Raw genomic sequence first — 15,654 nt, 5'->3', positions numbered from 1 at the left:
CGTTTTGTAATACGCATGCGCAATCAACGCGCCAACGTGCAGCGAATGAGGAGCAAGGAAACGAAGTCAGTCAGTGGCACTTCCTCCCGCGGATTCTCACCATGGATGGACTCGATGATGTTGCGATTTCAACTTTAAAAGGTAGGTCATTTGTAAAAAAAAAAAAAAAAAAAAAATCCTCTATTGGTCATTCTATGTATTTGAAATTGAATTGTTATCGAAAATGCTTCCTACTGGAAACAACATGTTCCTGTAACCGAATGAAATTACGTTAGCTGACAGGGCTGCCAACTCTCACGCATTCAGCACGCTCTCGCGCCACACGAGACAAGACAGAGCAGCTTACTTTTGATATGAAACAAATCATCAGCTCTCAGATTCTGTACATTTTATTACAAAATTCAAACAATAAATACAGTTCTCTTACGAGAGGTCTCTCGTACTGCGTAAGATATCTTACGCTAGGGGAAAATCCTTTTTCCGCGAGATATTGAAGCCAAAAATTATCCTTAATTTTGTAATAATGCAAAACTCGTTGCGGCAGCATACAGACATGGGCGAGGCAGCTTGCGCGCCTATTGGCTGTTCTGCGGCAACTGCAGCAGCCTATCGAGCGAGGCCTGGCGTTACGCCAGACCCAATGAGGGTGCTTCGCGCCCGCTGCGTCACATCCCGCCGAAACGGGCGTGGTCTAGGCCTATAAATACCGCTCGCAGGCAGCTATTATCTAATTTTTCATCCTTCAAGCGAAGCACACGCATCGCTGGAGCTGGAGAAGAAGCCGCGCCGTCTAAGAGAGAGCACCTTCAGCGGGATGAGTCACTGAAGTCGCTGGCCGCGCCGCCTTCCTTGCCTTCCTGCTGCGCTTTCCGGCGCTTATATCCTTTTATTCTCTGTACTCTGTGTGTGTGTGTGTCGCCGCCGCGACACACATTCTAAAAGAGCTGCGTCTTTTTCAAGATGCCTTCCTGCGGCTCGTGCAGAGCCACACTCAGCGACGGGGACCACCATGTTATCTGCGTTTCCTGCCTGGGTGAGGAACATGCAGCTCTCGCGCTCGCTGACGGCGGCTGCCCTCACTGCGAGCTTATGCCCATGGCGACTCTGAGGATTCACCTGGCTTTCTTCACCGAGACTGCTCCCCCGCCCGCCGCGGTGTCGCGCCGTAAAAAGCGTCGTGCCCAGCGGGTCCCGGAACCTTCCCCCAGCCGCCAAAGCTCGCCGGTTCGCCCGCCTGCTTCACCGGCTTCGTCAGCTTCTCTTCCTGACGGACAGCGGCCGCTGTCTGCCGCCGCTTCCGTCGACTTCGCTGACGAGGAAGCCCTGCTGGGAGTGGATGATTCCTGCTCTATCCTGGCGTCAGGCAGTGAGGATTGGGTGAGCTCTGAGGATCTCGCGCCCCCTGCCCGTACATCATCAGGCAAGAGAGCGTCCATCGAGACGAAGCTCATGCGGATACTCGCACAGGCCGTGGCGAGCCTCGGCCTCGAGTGGTCTTCGCCCGAGCAGCCCGCTCACAACCGGCTGGATGGCTTTTTCCTGCCTGGGGAGCGCGCTTCGCCTGCGTCCAGACCAGCGCCCTTTCTTCCTGAGCTACACGAAGAAGTCGCTAAGTCCTGGAACGCCCCCTATTCAGCTAGAGTGCGTCCTGCTGTTTCTTTGGCATTCTCTGCAGTAGACGATGCCAAGAACAGGGGATACCTTTCGCTGCCGCCGGTCGAAGAGGCGATAGCGGCCCACTTATGTCCGCCCTCCGCTGGACGGCGCGCTAAGCTGGCCCTACCCTCTAAAGCTTGCCGCACGACGTCAAGCATGCTCCGCCGCGCTTTCTCCGCCGCCGGGCAAGCTGCGTCAGCGCTGCACACCATGGCCACGTTGCAGATCTTCCAGGCCGATCTCCTCCGTAAGCTGGATGAGAAAGGACCTGACGCGATCTGCGTGCCGGACCTAAGAAGCGACACGGACCTCGCTCTCCGTGCCACTAAGTCCGCAGCACAGGCCATTGGACGGAGTATGGCCTCTCTCACCGTGACCGAGAGACACCTGTGGCTGACGCTCTCAGAAATGGCCGAGTCCGAGCGCACCGCGTTCCTCGACGCCCCGCTTTCTCCCGCTGGCCTCTTTGGATCCTCCGTCAAGGATTTTGCGGAGAGATTCGCTGAGGTACAGAAAGCGTCACAGGCTATGAAGCACTTCCTCCCGAAGCGCTCCAGCTCTGCAGCAGGCCGTGCGAAACCGTCTGCACAGAGCTCACAGCCCTAGCCGCCGTCCACTGCCGTCACTTCGCAGCGCCGCCAGGCCCGGAGCGGGAGACCGCGCTCCCGCTCATCCAGCCGCCGCCCCGCCACGCGTGGCCCGCGGCCTAGGATTGTGGTAAAGCCCGAGGCCCCGAAGTCGTCCTAGCACGCCTAGGAAAACGACGGTGTTCGAGTCCCACTGCGGCCGGACTCCCACCAAAGTTATTCGCTCGTCCAGTTCCAGCAAATGTGACTGTTCCAGTGTTTTCTGCAGCCAACAAGCCGGTTCTGTCACCCGCTTGCCTGCACACAAATGCCGTTTTCACGGCTACCCAGATAAATCCCCAAAAGAGTGTATTTTCTGGTGTCCTGGCCACGGCCGATGGTGTCTCATGTGTAGTAAGAATGCCCACTGCCCAGTGCCCATCTCTACACACAAGCACAGCCTGTCACACAGGGCCCGCGCACATAAAATCGACTCAGATCGGTTGCGCTTCAAACGTGGTAAATGTGCCCACTACCCAGTGCCCACAAACACCACGTTATGCATGTCTCACGGTTTCTGTAAAAACGAAACCAGCGTGCATTCGCTTCACTCAAGCGAACAATGCTTTCGGTGTGATAAATGTGCCCGCTGTCCCGCGCCCACATCCACACATAGACATAGACATCCTACGGGACTCGCCCAGCCCTCCCCCTCGCGGTTGACTGCCGCAGAGGAGTCGAGCGCGGGCAATCTGCCCGCTGTTATCAGCGCGCCCCATGCCTCAAATGTCACGAGCAAATGTCACTTGTGTTACAGCACACCGAAGCCTCTCCATCGCTGAGCGAACGGAGCGCGCTTCGTATTCAACCCCTAGCTATTCATGCAGACGCATGGGCAAAGCTGCCCGGGGTTTCGAAGTGGGTGCTGGACATTATAAAAAGAGGCTATTCGCTACAGTTTCGCCGAGACCACGGTAAAAGCAGAAGTAGCACATTTACTTCGAGCCGAGGTGGCGAAACTATTGAACAAAGGGGCCATAGAGCTTCTCTCTCAAGTTCAGAGCGAAGGAGGGCTATACAGCAGATACTAGATCTAAGGCAACTGAACAGAGTGCTTGTGAAGCGACAGTTCAGGATGCTCACGACCAGAAAAATCCTCGCGCAGATTCGCCAAGGAGATTGGTTCGTGTCAATAGATCTGAAAGACGCGTATTTTCAAATACAGATACCGTCACGTCACAGGCGATTTTTGAGATTCGCCTTCGAGGGCCAGGCATATCAGTACACAGTCCTGCCGTTCGGTTTATCCCTGGCACCCCGTACATTTACTAAGTGCATGGATGCGGCGCTCGCACCCCTCAGAATGAGGGGCGTGCGAGTACTGAACTATTTGGACGATTGGCTGATTCTAGCGCAATCTCGCTCAGTGCTCATAGAGCACACGACCATTTTACTCGATCACCTCGAGGATTTGGGTCTCAGTGTCAATTGGGCAAAGAGCTCTCTGTCCCCCAGTCAGACGATATCTTTCCTGGGCACAGAGTTGGACTCGCTGTCCATGATAGCGCGACTATAACCACAGCGCGCGGTAGACATTCAGCGTACAGCGAACTCGTTCCGCTGCGGCGCGTCTGTCCCGCTCAAGAAATTTCAGAAGATGCTGGGTCTCATGGCCTCAGCATCATCAGTGCTCCAGCTGGGCCTGCTCCAGCTGGGCCTGCTCCGCATGCGCCCGCTGCAGTTCTGGCTGAAAGCGCGAGTCCCACGCCAAGCGTGGGCATCCGGTCTGCTTCGCCTCAAGGTCAATCAGAAGTGCGTCACAGCTCTGAAACCTTGGAAAGCGGACGACTGGTACCAATCAGGTGTAAGCCTGGGGACTTCCTCGAGGGTGAGAGTGGTGTCCACGGACGCATCCACCTCGGGATGGGGAGCACTGCTCGAGGGCAGACCGTTCTTCGGCCAGTGGTCAGAACGGGAGAAGCTCCTGCACATAAACTGCCTCGAAATGCTGGCAGTAGACAACGCGCTGACGCGTTTTTGTCCCCAAATAAAAGGACGCCACGTCCTGGTCCGCTCGGACAACATGTCTGTGGTGTCCTACATAAATCGCCAGGGCGGCCTCAGGTCCAGGAGCCTGTACAGGCTAGCAGAACGCCTCCTGGTATGGGCTCAGCACAACCTGCGCTCGCTGAGAGCAGCGCACGTGCCACTGCTCCTAAACATAGGACCAGACAGACTGTCCAGGAACAATGTTCCGGCAGGCGAATGGTCTCTACACCCACAGACAGTCCAACTGCTGTGGAAGAAATTCGGCAGAGCGGAAGTAGACCTGTTCGCGTCTCAAGAAAACGCTCACTGTCCGGAATTTTTCTCCAAGAGCAGGGACGCGCTGGCTCATGTATGGCCCCGCCGCCCGCTCTATGCTTTTCCCCCCGTCTCTCTCCTGCCTCAGGTGATAGAGCGGATCAGGGAAGAAGGATGCTCATTACTGCTTGTAGCACCGTTCTGGGAAAACCAACCTTGGTTCCCAGTTGTGATGCAGCTAGCGAGCACTGCCCCGTGGCCAGTGCCAGTGAGGAGAGACCTCCTCTCTCAGGCCCACGGCTCGATCTGGCATCCTCACCCAGAGTTGTGGTCCCTTCATGTCTGGGCCATCAACGGGTACATGTTGAACTCCCTAAGGGAGTATTAAACACGATCACGCAGGCTAGAGCTCCGTCTACGAGACGGCTCTACTCCTCGAAATGGTCAGTGTTTTCGGGCTGGTGCACAGCCCGTGGCGTGTCACCCAAAGACTGTGGAGTGACGGAGGTGCTTTCCTTCCTACAAGAGCTGTTGGATAAGGGCAGGACCCCTTCCACGCTCAAAGTTTATGTGGCGGCTATAGCAGCGTTCTCAAGAACAACGCTTGGTCAGTCAATAGGAAGGAACGATTTAGTCATCCGCTTCCTTAGAGGGGCTAAGAGACTGAATCCTCCCAGACCTCCCTCAGTCCCCGTATGGGACCTTTCTACGGTACTGGAAGCCATGAAAGGTGGACCATTCAAGCCTTTACAGACGATTGATCTGAAACATCTGTCTTTCAAGACTGTGTTTCTGCTGGCTCTCGCTTCAGTGAAGCGCATAGGGGACTTACATGCGCTCTCTGTGAGCGCGACGTGCATGGAATTTGGGCCTAATGACTCAAAAGTTATACTCAAACCTAAGCACGGTTATGTTCCAAAATCCCTCAACACACCGTTTAGGGCGCAGGTCATCTCCCTGTCAGCCCTACCGGTCCCTGATGAGGAAAGAGACGCGGGCCTCCTTTGCCCAGTCAAGGCATTACGAGCCTATGTGTCTCGCTCGTCTGTTTTCAGACAGACAGAGCAGCTCTTTGTTTCGTTCAGCGGGCGTTCGACTAGCCGCGTCGAAACAGAGCCTATCCAGATGGATAGTTGATGCTATAGCGCTAGCATACGCCTCCAAGGGCATGCAGTGCCCGTTGGGTGTCAGAGCGCACTCCACGAGAGGCATGGCCTCTTCGTGGGCCTGGTCGAGTGGATTGCCTTGCAAGATATTTGTACGGCGGCGGGCTGGGCCTCCCCGTCTACATTTATAAGGTTTTACAACCTAGAGGTTCCCGCCCTGCAGGCCAGGCTGCTGTCGGTCTAGTTAACCAGTATTATCTGACCTGATGCTATCAGCTCAGAATGCTGCGTCTACTGAGCACAGCTCGATGATCGACAGTGAAAAGCAGTAGCACAAGATGTGCCTGGGCAAACTGTGTAAGACCCACATTTCCCCATCAGTTCAGGCCGTACCCCGCCCTGTCTGTATGATGAAATTCGCGTCTAAGCGACGCTGCCATATGTGGAAGAGTGCGGCTTTGCCCCTCCCTCTTCCCGGACTCCCTGTGAGTTCCCTGGGTGATTGTGCACTATATGAACCCCGGGCTTTCGCCCTTGGGTCTTTGGTGTCAGATCTCAGCATGCACGGCGTTTTGCATTGGGTCCCCTAGCGTAAGATATCTTACGCAGTATGAGAGACCTCTCGTAAGAGAACGTACTCGGTTACTAACGTAACCTCGGTTCTCTCTAGAAGAGGGAACGAGTACTGCGTATCTTGCCGTGCATGCACACGCTCTGGTTGCTTCGATGATGAAAAACCAGATAATAGCTGCCTGCGAGCGGTATTTATAGGCCTAGACCACGCCCGTTTCGGCGGGATGTGACGCAGCGGGCGCGAAGCACCCTCATTGGGTCTGGCGTCACGCCAGGCCTCGCTCGATAGGCTGCTGCAGTTGCCGCAGAACAGCCAATAGGCGCGCGAGCTGCCTCGCCTATGTCTGTATGCTGCCGCAACGCGTTTTGCATTATTACAAAATTAAGGATAATTTTTGGCTTCAATATCTCGTGGAAAAAGGATTTTCCCCTAGCGTAAGATATCTTACGCAGTACTCGTTCCCTCTTCTAGAGAGAACCGAGGTTACGTTAGTAACCGAGTACGTTTTTGCGCTTGTAAATGTGACGTGACTAGTTAATAGTAAATTAACACGAATGAACAGCTGGAGAACAATATGTCACATAAAGTGACATTTAACGTACAGGAAAGCCGTGTAATGACCATAGCACGTTAGTTGGCTTGAAAAAATACCTATAGAGAGGAGTATTTTGCTAAATATATGCACTATATTACATATTTATTATATATTTTTTTATTATTTTAATTATACTCCGCTTCGCGTTGTGACCGCATTACTACCTCGGGTGTGCATTATTTTTCTAATAATTCAACGGCCTGTCGTCAATTATTCCTTACTTATATCGGTAAAATATTATAACATTGTTATTGTAATAAAAAACGCATTATATTTAATATATTTTTTTAACTTTAAAAATAATACCAGCTGACAGGGCTTTATGTTTACAGAATTAGGCCAAAGTGAGAGATTTTTTTCTTAAGAAAAAATAACATGTATCTACTTTGCCTAATATTTATCCACATTAATTGATACTGAATCACGATCGAAATCAAATCACAAGAATTGAATTGAAATTTTGAAATTTGTGTCAGGCAATAATAAGAAAACAGTCATTGTACCATGTAAACATTCTAAGGTGTTGTCACTAAATTTAATAAAATTCAGTTTAGTTACCAAATGTTTTGACAATCACAATAACTTAATTGTGATGCAGGTTTTTATTTATTTTTATAAGCAGTTTATTAAAAAAGATATAGGCTAAATCCGTTATTCTTGATTTATAAGCATATCTATAATGTGTTTAATAATTGTATTTTCATACTTTATTAATGATCAATTAATAATTTCTAAATTACATTACACACCAGTTATTTAGGAGTTGTCAGTGGTTCATAAAATCAGTTAGAAAGTCTAAGTAAATGATTAATAAACTATTTAAAGGTACATCATATAGTAACAGTTACTCAGTGTGTTAATAAATGCTTTAATAAACAATTTAAAGGTACATTTATACATCTTATTATTTAGACATTTGTGTTAATAAATGCTTTATTAACATAAGATATCTAAAGGCTCAGTTATTTTCTAAACAGTAAAAGGAAACAAACACAACACGAGTTATACAGAACATGTGTATTACTCTGTGTTGTGTTTGTTTCCTTTTACTGTACAGTGGTTCTCAATCCTGGTCCTATGCTCTGCACATTTTATATGTCTCCTTTATCTGAGGATATCTGGTTTTGATAAACGGAGACATTTCCCTTCGTTTGTGCCCTTCGTTTACACGCAAATGGAGAATTTGCCTCTGAAAACGATTCTTTCTAAAAACTCTGGCCAGAGTGGAGATTTTGGAAAACTTAGTTTACACGTTTGCATCCCATACAGAAATGTAATATATGTCAATATATGTAAATTACATATATAATGTTAGTGCCCATGTATGTCTGCTGCATATATGAGAATATATGCAAAATTCATATATGTAAAACACATATACATATATGAAACATATATTTCAAAATATATAAAAAATGGCCGTTTTCATGTAAGTGCCATATATTTTCCCGTATATGCACATAAATGTGAAATATATGTAAGATGCATATATGTATACATGCATATATGACGCATATATGTATACATGCATATATGAATACATGCATATATGACGCATATATGTATACATGCATATATGACGCATATATGTATACATGCATATATGTACTTATTTCTAGTACATACTTTCACATATATTAGGGATACAAATCTTATATCTGAATGCCTTGAAATTAAATGCCTATAGTTGGAGATTTTGTCTATTGTGTGAATACCAAATATAGTATTTTAATACAATAATGCAGTGTTTTGTCATTTTTGACAAATACATCCACAAAGTACCATAACCATATGCCACAGCTTTAAAAATGCATCAGTATCACATGCATGTACACTGTAAAACTTTTCACTGTAAATTTACAGTTAAATACTGGCAGCTGGGTTGCCATCCACATACTGTATTTTTACAACACTACTACAGTAAACAGCATTTACAGTACTCCACTGTAATTACCAAATACAGTATATACCACATTTTACATTATTAAACTTGTCGACAGCAATAAATTGTATTTTTACAGGGAATACTGCTTTTATTATTACATAATTAAAATATTATACTTTAAGGTTTCATAAGAGTAGTCACACTAGGAAAAAGAAAACAACATTTTCTGGGTTTTAAAACATTTATTTAGTTAAATTGCCTTCTGTGAACATGTTGGCTTAATTACTTTTTAAACATAAAATGCAATTTTAACACTTAACAACAAACAGGTAACAGTTAGCACTTAAAGGAATAGTTCACCCAAAAATTTAAATTAGCACATGATTTACTCACCCTCAAGTCATCCTAGGTGTATATGACATTATTCTTTCAGACGAATACAATCAGAGTTCTATTAAAAAAATGTCCTGCTCTTCCAAGCTTTATAACGACAGTGAAATGCTGTTTCTTTTTTGAAGTCCATAAAAGTGCAAACGAAATCCCATTCAAAGTCTGCAAGGTTTCGCAGAAGTGAGGACACCTGTAGGCTTACAGTGGTGTTCTTGTTTTGCACAACTTGGCCAGTTTTCTTTGAAGTTACTTGTCCTTTCTTTGTTTTTGATCCACGTTCAGGATTGATGTCAAGAAAGCGTCTAAAAGGCAGAAAAAAACAACAATTAAATATTATTAACTGAGTGTATATATTTTGACAAAGAGAGACAGCACAAAAGCTGTCTAAAACTGAACAACATGAAAAAAAAAAAAAAAAAAAACAATGCTGGATGTTGTGAAAAAAAAAAATGCAATGTTGGATGTTGTGATCAATAACTGATATTTTTTCTGCCCTGGTAAAATACATCAACTCAATGTGTCTGTTTACATGCGCACTGTCAACTAACTAAATTTTTGGAAGTGGGGTTGCCAGATTTAAAGTTTTATTCTACAACTTTTGTCTACTCATCTCCCAGCTCATTAACAATATCATCCCCTCATCCGGTGCCATCAGAGTATCAGTGGAAAGGCAGTCTTTAGACTCTCCGTTTATATAGAGCACACACTGCCAGAATCCAGCCCAAACCTTTGTGACAGAAATAATTTAACTTAATTGCAAGCCTTGCAATGTTTATTGCATATATGACAACATGACCAGACTAAAATGCATGTTTGCACCCAAAATTTTTAATTCTGTCATTATTACTCACCCTCAAGACTTTTGTTCATCTTCGGGACACAAATGAAGATATTTTTGATGAAATCTGATAGTTTTGTCCTTCCACTGATATCAATATCATTGCAACTGTCAAAGCCCAGAAAAGTGGTAAAAACATTGGTAAATATATAGCTACAGTGGTTCAACCTAAATATTATGAAGCAGGGTTTCTGCACATTTTTTAAAGTCAAATTTAATGCATTAGGGGTGTGCAATATTGACAAAATATGTCTCGATCGATATTTTCAAAGTTTTCTTGATAATAATTAGATAATATTTTACTGATTGTGTTTCTGTGCTTGGTGCCATGGCTTGTTTAGGCCTGTTGACAGCTGACTGACAAAGATATTCATATTTTTCATATTCTATGCAGTGGTCAGTTTACAGCAGTGACAGAAATTATTTTTTTTTATTAGGGGGTAATATTTGTCACCTTAAATTGATTTCAAGGGGCATTTTCACCTATATACTACGGTGACGCATTGCTGCCACATACATATTATTTTTTCCTCCCAATTATGTCGTAATAACGAGATCTTATGTCGTAATAACGAGATCTTATGTCGTAATAACGAGATCTTATGTTGTTTTAACGACATCTTTTCTCGTAATAACGAGATCTTATGTCGTTAAAACGACATATTTTTCTCGTAATAACGAGATCTTATGTCGTAATAACGAGATCTTATGTCGTTAAAACGACATCTTTTTCTCGTAATAACGAGATGTTATGTCGTTAAAACAACATTTTTTTTGCCCTTATAAGGACATGTGTAGTCATGCACAAAATATGCCTTTATCCACATAAAATTGACAGCCTATCGCGCCTTTATCACACGTTCAAAAAGCTTAAGCAAATATAGAAGCCCCAATCATGCAAAATTAATCAATGAGGCCCTTTTTTGAAAATATATTTTATATAGGCTAGGATGTTTTATATTTTATATATAAGTTTTTTTTAATATGATATATTATATAGGCCTAATACGATTTATTTTTGTTAATATGCTATATCTTCATTACCTAGAGATATAATTAAACAAAAAGTAGTCAAAACACATCTAACAGAACATAGCCTAAGTTGTTTATTTTTTACAACATTGTGTTCTTATTTTGTTTAATTAACGAAATGTCAATCTTCGTCTTTATAACAGAAGATACAATACAATACAAAAATCTTCAAGATAACGGATTGTCACCTTATAAACAGTCATTTTTTAATGGAATAATACACCCTTATAATAAAGAAAAAGCTTCAGTGATAAAGAATATGAACGCAATGCATTTAATTATACGTTAAGCGTTTTCCTTCCATAGAAACCCTTTATTATAAAGAAAATAGGTGGCTCTTAACGTGTCTTTCTATGGGAGGATGGATGGATTGAATGCATTCAATGCAAATATTCAATGGTATTCAATGCAAAACAAAAATGAAAAATACAAGTAGCCAATAAAATAAACAAATTATTGTGGCATTAATTAGCCCATAAACAATATTTATTTTAAAGCCTAAACGAATTTGTTTAAAGAAAACCAGCGTTGGGCGTTTATCTGTATAGGCTAAGTGTTTCAGCCGTCCTTTTCAAACTGCCGCAATAAAATGCAACAGAATTTGATTAGTTAAACATGAAGAGGATTATCCGTCTGGCATGGCCGCTCGCTCTAACGTTAACCTAGATAAATGTTTGCTATTATGAAGCGCATATCCGAGTGTTTGTGCAGAGTGTGGAGCGCGCACTATGACATGGATGGAGGCGCCGGTGCCATCACTCGCATTTTCCTATCAACAGTGGAAACAACTTAAAATACTCCATCATTTCTGGTCATACAGAAAATAATAATACATCAGTCGCAACTACTTTTATTTGTGTAAACTCACAACAACAAGAAAACGGTGTGCTTTTGTAAAATAAAATAAAACAAACAGGGCGCGCTTTCATGATCTCTGAATTGGAGCAAATACGGTAGCCTACCATCTGATAATGTAATCCTGTCTGTATGAAAGGCGCATCTAGGCTACATTACAGCGGAGATGTATGGAGATACAGTGCAGGCAGCCTACACTGAAAAGACTAGTTCATTAATAAACAATTAAAATGCTTCGTTATTTTTTTCAGATACATTTATTATATCATTAGCCTACTTTTGCCGGCGCTTTGCGGCAAGTTTAATGCTTGCGCTTGAGCGCGGAATATAGGCTATAGCCTACATGCACCCAGCATTGAATATAAACGTGCGATTAGTCCTAATTGCTTAAATGAATGACTACTAGTCTAGAAAAATCCTTTAGTCTATGGCAACTCTAATCAATAGCCTACAGTTAATATTTGACATTATTTCATTAGTAATTAGTATCCAGCTCTTCACATTTAATTAGTTGAGCTAGCATAATTAATGAACTAATAAAATAATAAAAGAAAATTTTAATTAAGATACTAACCATATATTTCTATATAGCATTGCTTATTCCACCACACAAAGGACTGTTTATAAGGTGACGTGAAGATTGTAGGCTGTATATTGAAGATTTTTGTATTTATTGTATTGTATCTTCTGTTATAAAGACGACATTTCGTTAATTAAACAAAATAAGAACACAATGTTGTAAAATTTTCTGTTTTGTGTTTTGACTACTTTTTGGTTAATTATATCTCTAGGTAATGAATGAAGATATAGCCTATTAACAAAAATAAATCTTATATATAATAGGTATATTATATAAAAAAAAACTTATAGGCCTATTTAAAATATTTTCCAAAAAGGGCCTCATTGATTAATTTTGCATGATTGGGGGCTGCTATATTTGCTTAAGCTTTTTGAACGTGTGATAAAGGCGCGATAGGCTGTCAATTTTATGTGGATAAAGGCATATTTTGTACATGACTACACATGTCCTTATAAGGGCAAAAAAAGATGTCGTTTTAACGACATAACATCTCGTTATTACGAGAAAAAGATGTCGTTTTAACGACATAAGATCTCGTTATTACGAGAAAAAGATGTCGTTTTAACGACATAAGATCTCGTTATTACGAGAAAAGATGTCGTTAAAACGACATAAGATCTCGTTATTACGAGAAAAGATGTCGTTAAAACGACATAAGATCTCGTTATTACGACATAATTGATGGGAAAAAATAATATGTATGTGGCAGCAATGCGTCACCGTAATATACGGACATTTGTAGATGTTTCAACAAGATATCTTTCACATCTACTGCAGTCAGATTCACCCGTGTTCACTCTGAAGGAATCACTCACATGGCTGGGCACTTGTATGACACATCAAGGATGTTAAGAGGCTAAAAGCAGGTTTAAAACTTGAAGTCAACAGGGTGCAAATTTTTAAAAGAGGATAACACGGTGTAGGCAACACAGATTTTTGTCGTTGTTCTCTGTATTGACAGCACTCCAAATGTACAAAAAAATGAGCTCAATGTTAAAATTGACCTGAGTTCTGAGTTGCACTAGTTACATGGATTATTTAAACAATGTTTTTACTAGCTTTCTGGGCCTTAAAAGTTGCAAAGACGTTGCTGTCTATGGGTGGTTCAGAAACCTCTCAGATTTCATCAAAAATAGCTTAATTTGTGTTCTGAAGATGAACGAAGGTCTTACAGGTTTGGAACGACATGAGGGTGAGTAATTAATGACAGAATTCACTAATCCTTCAACTGAAAACAACTTGCACTGACATATCTTAAAATATATGACTGCCACTGTTTTATCTCAAGATGCACACCAGTAATGTTTTTTTTTTTTTAATGATACATTATTATAAAAGCTGCTTAAATACCCTAATTTTATTAAGGCCTAGACCTGGCTTAAGCTAAGCCCTGTATGGAAACCAGGGCCATATTGTTCATACCAGTAGTCAACATAATAAATACTGTCAAGTCAAGGTTAGTGACACAATTCAGTCTAATATATATATATATATATGAATGGCAAATATGCCAATGACTAACCTCTGAACAAACTCAAGGTGCTGCCTCTTCCTGGTACTGCAAGCTGAAGTTATAGGAGGAGGCAAACAGCGCTGCCAGGCCAGTGATGAAGAGGCTGTGATCCTTCACACACACCTTGACCTTCCAAACTTAATATCCAGCACTGGTTGCTTAGAGATTGACCTGTAATGGAATAAAAAAATATATATAAAAAAAATAATAATAATATTAATAATTAAAATAACTACTGTGGGTTCCACTGTGGTTCGATGTAGTTGTCTATTCATAGTTCTATGAATTGAATTTTTCAACTAAAAATTAAAATTGGTTAGAATGCTAAAATGCACTGGCATATAATTTTGTTTGTTTTAAGCATAAACTCACTTAATTTTGACTTATTCTTTAAGAAAACAAGACAATTTTTACGTGTCTATTAAATGCTTCTTCATTTAAGAATTGTAGATATCTGGACTGGAAACAAAATAAAAACACTAATTAAGAAAAACATATTTTGCAGTGGGGTGAGTAAATGATGGCTTTTCATTTTAGGTTTCATCTACCCCTTTAATGTTTACATACCAGGAAATAAGTCGTGGACTTTCTGGCAAATGTAGATTGCTGGACATCAGCGATGCAAATTCCTGAAACAATTTTTAAAAAGGACAGCAAAACCTTGATCAACAGAACCAAAACATAAAACATATTACAAATTAATGAGATTTGCTGAATAATCTCTACTTATCTGCTTGAAGGATAACACCGTCTAACTTCTTTGAATTAGGGAGTAGTTGTAGGACCATGGGATGGCAATCAGGAATAGGCCTACTACATTTGAAAACAGCATTAGGAACATGGATTTTCATATGCTAGCAAAATTCTGACAACGATTCAAAAGCACGATAACAGAACTGACAGAATTTGACAGCATTTTTTTTTTACCACATAGACTATAACTGTCTGTAACACTACTTAAAAGCACTTACATTAACAATGGCCATCAGATTACAAAGCCTAAAACGAAAAATATATATATCAAATGCACGTCATGCAAATAGCATGGTAAAGGTTGCCTATTATATGAAATGTCGAAGTTAACGTTACTTGGTAAACAGGTGGAACAGAGTCAGTGAATTGCTTGCGCGGCCACGGTAGTAAACCGCGTTCGCAAAATCAAACCAAATACGTGAAAACAATGTAGAAACGAAAAAAAAAAAAGAAAAACTTATATATTGGCTTACCGTATCACTCAGTTGAACAATTCTCCATCTTCTCAAACTCTAAATCCAACTTATCGTCACGCGCAGGTTAGATTATTCAATGACAAATTCTTCCATCCGTCTTCAGGTAGCTGCTACCGTTAACGTCGTCCATTTTCTGCTGCGTCACAGGCAACTAATGTTTGAAACACGAACCGAACCTCAAAAAAGCTTTAAAATTGCTCACAGATTCACAGACATTGTTTATCTTGATAACAGGAATGATTATTTGTTCAGTTGAATCCCGCTGACAAAACGAGTTTGCCTGTTGTAGCTGCCTAACGTTACTGTCTGCTCGCATGACGCATCACATTTGAACTGAATTGAGCGCGAAAGAAATCAATCCCACAATGCAATGCCTTTTCAGTCAGTATGATGGTAACGAATTTATCAGGACGAAAACAGAAATGTGCTGTATATTTACAGCTGTTCTGTAAAAGATACAGCTTAATACTGTATTATGGAAATACAGTACAATTCTGTAAGAAATTCGTTGTAAATTTACAGTAAAGGGTT

The 15,654-nt window shown here is 42.3% G+C and overlaps 2 long non-coding RNA genes across 2 annotated transcripts; both read right to left on the bottom strand.

The window, feature by feature from the left end:
- Nucleotides 1-9,174: 9,174 nt before the first annotated feature.
- On the bottom strand, nt 9,175-14,564 carry LOC311286718. Its single transcript, XR_014626625.1, has 3 exons — nt 14,462-14,564; nt 13,904-14,065; nt 9,175-9,378 (listed from the first exon to the last, which is right to left on the bottom strand). It is a non-coding gene; the product is annotated as an uncharacterized lncRNA (long non-coding RNA).
- Nucleotides 14,559-15,376, bottom strand: LOC311286720. Its single transcript, XR_014626626.1, has 3 exons — nt 15,121-15,376; nt 14,866-14,893; nt 14,559-14,707 (listed from the first exon to the last, which is right to left on the bottom strand). It is a non-coding gene; the product is annotated as an uncharacterized lncRNA (long non-coding RNA).
- Nucleotides 15,377-15,654: the final 278 nt, after the last annotated feature.

The sequence above is a fragment of the Rutilus rutilus genome (genome assembly GCF_951802725.1).
Source record: "Rutilus rutilus genome assembly, chromosome: 2".
NCBI classification, from domain to species: domain Eukaryota; kingdom Metazoa; phylum Chordata; class Actinopteri; order Cypriniformes; family Leuciscidae; genus Rutilus; species Rutilus rutilus.
Note: the sequence above shows the minus strand (reverse complement) of the source record. Positions and strands in the feature narration are given on the sequence as shown.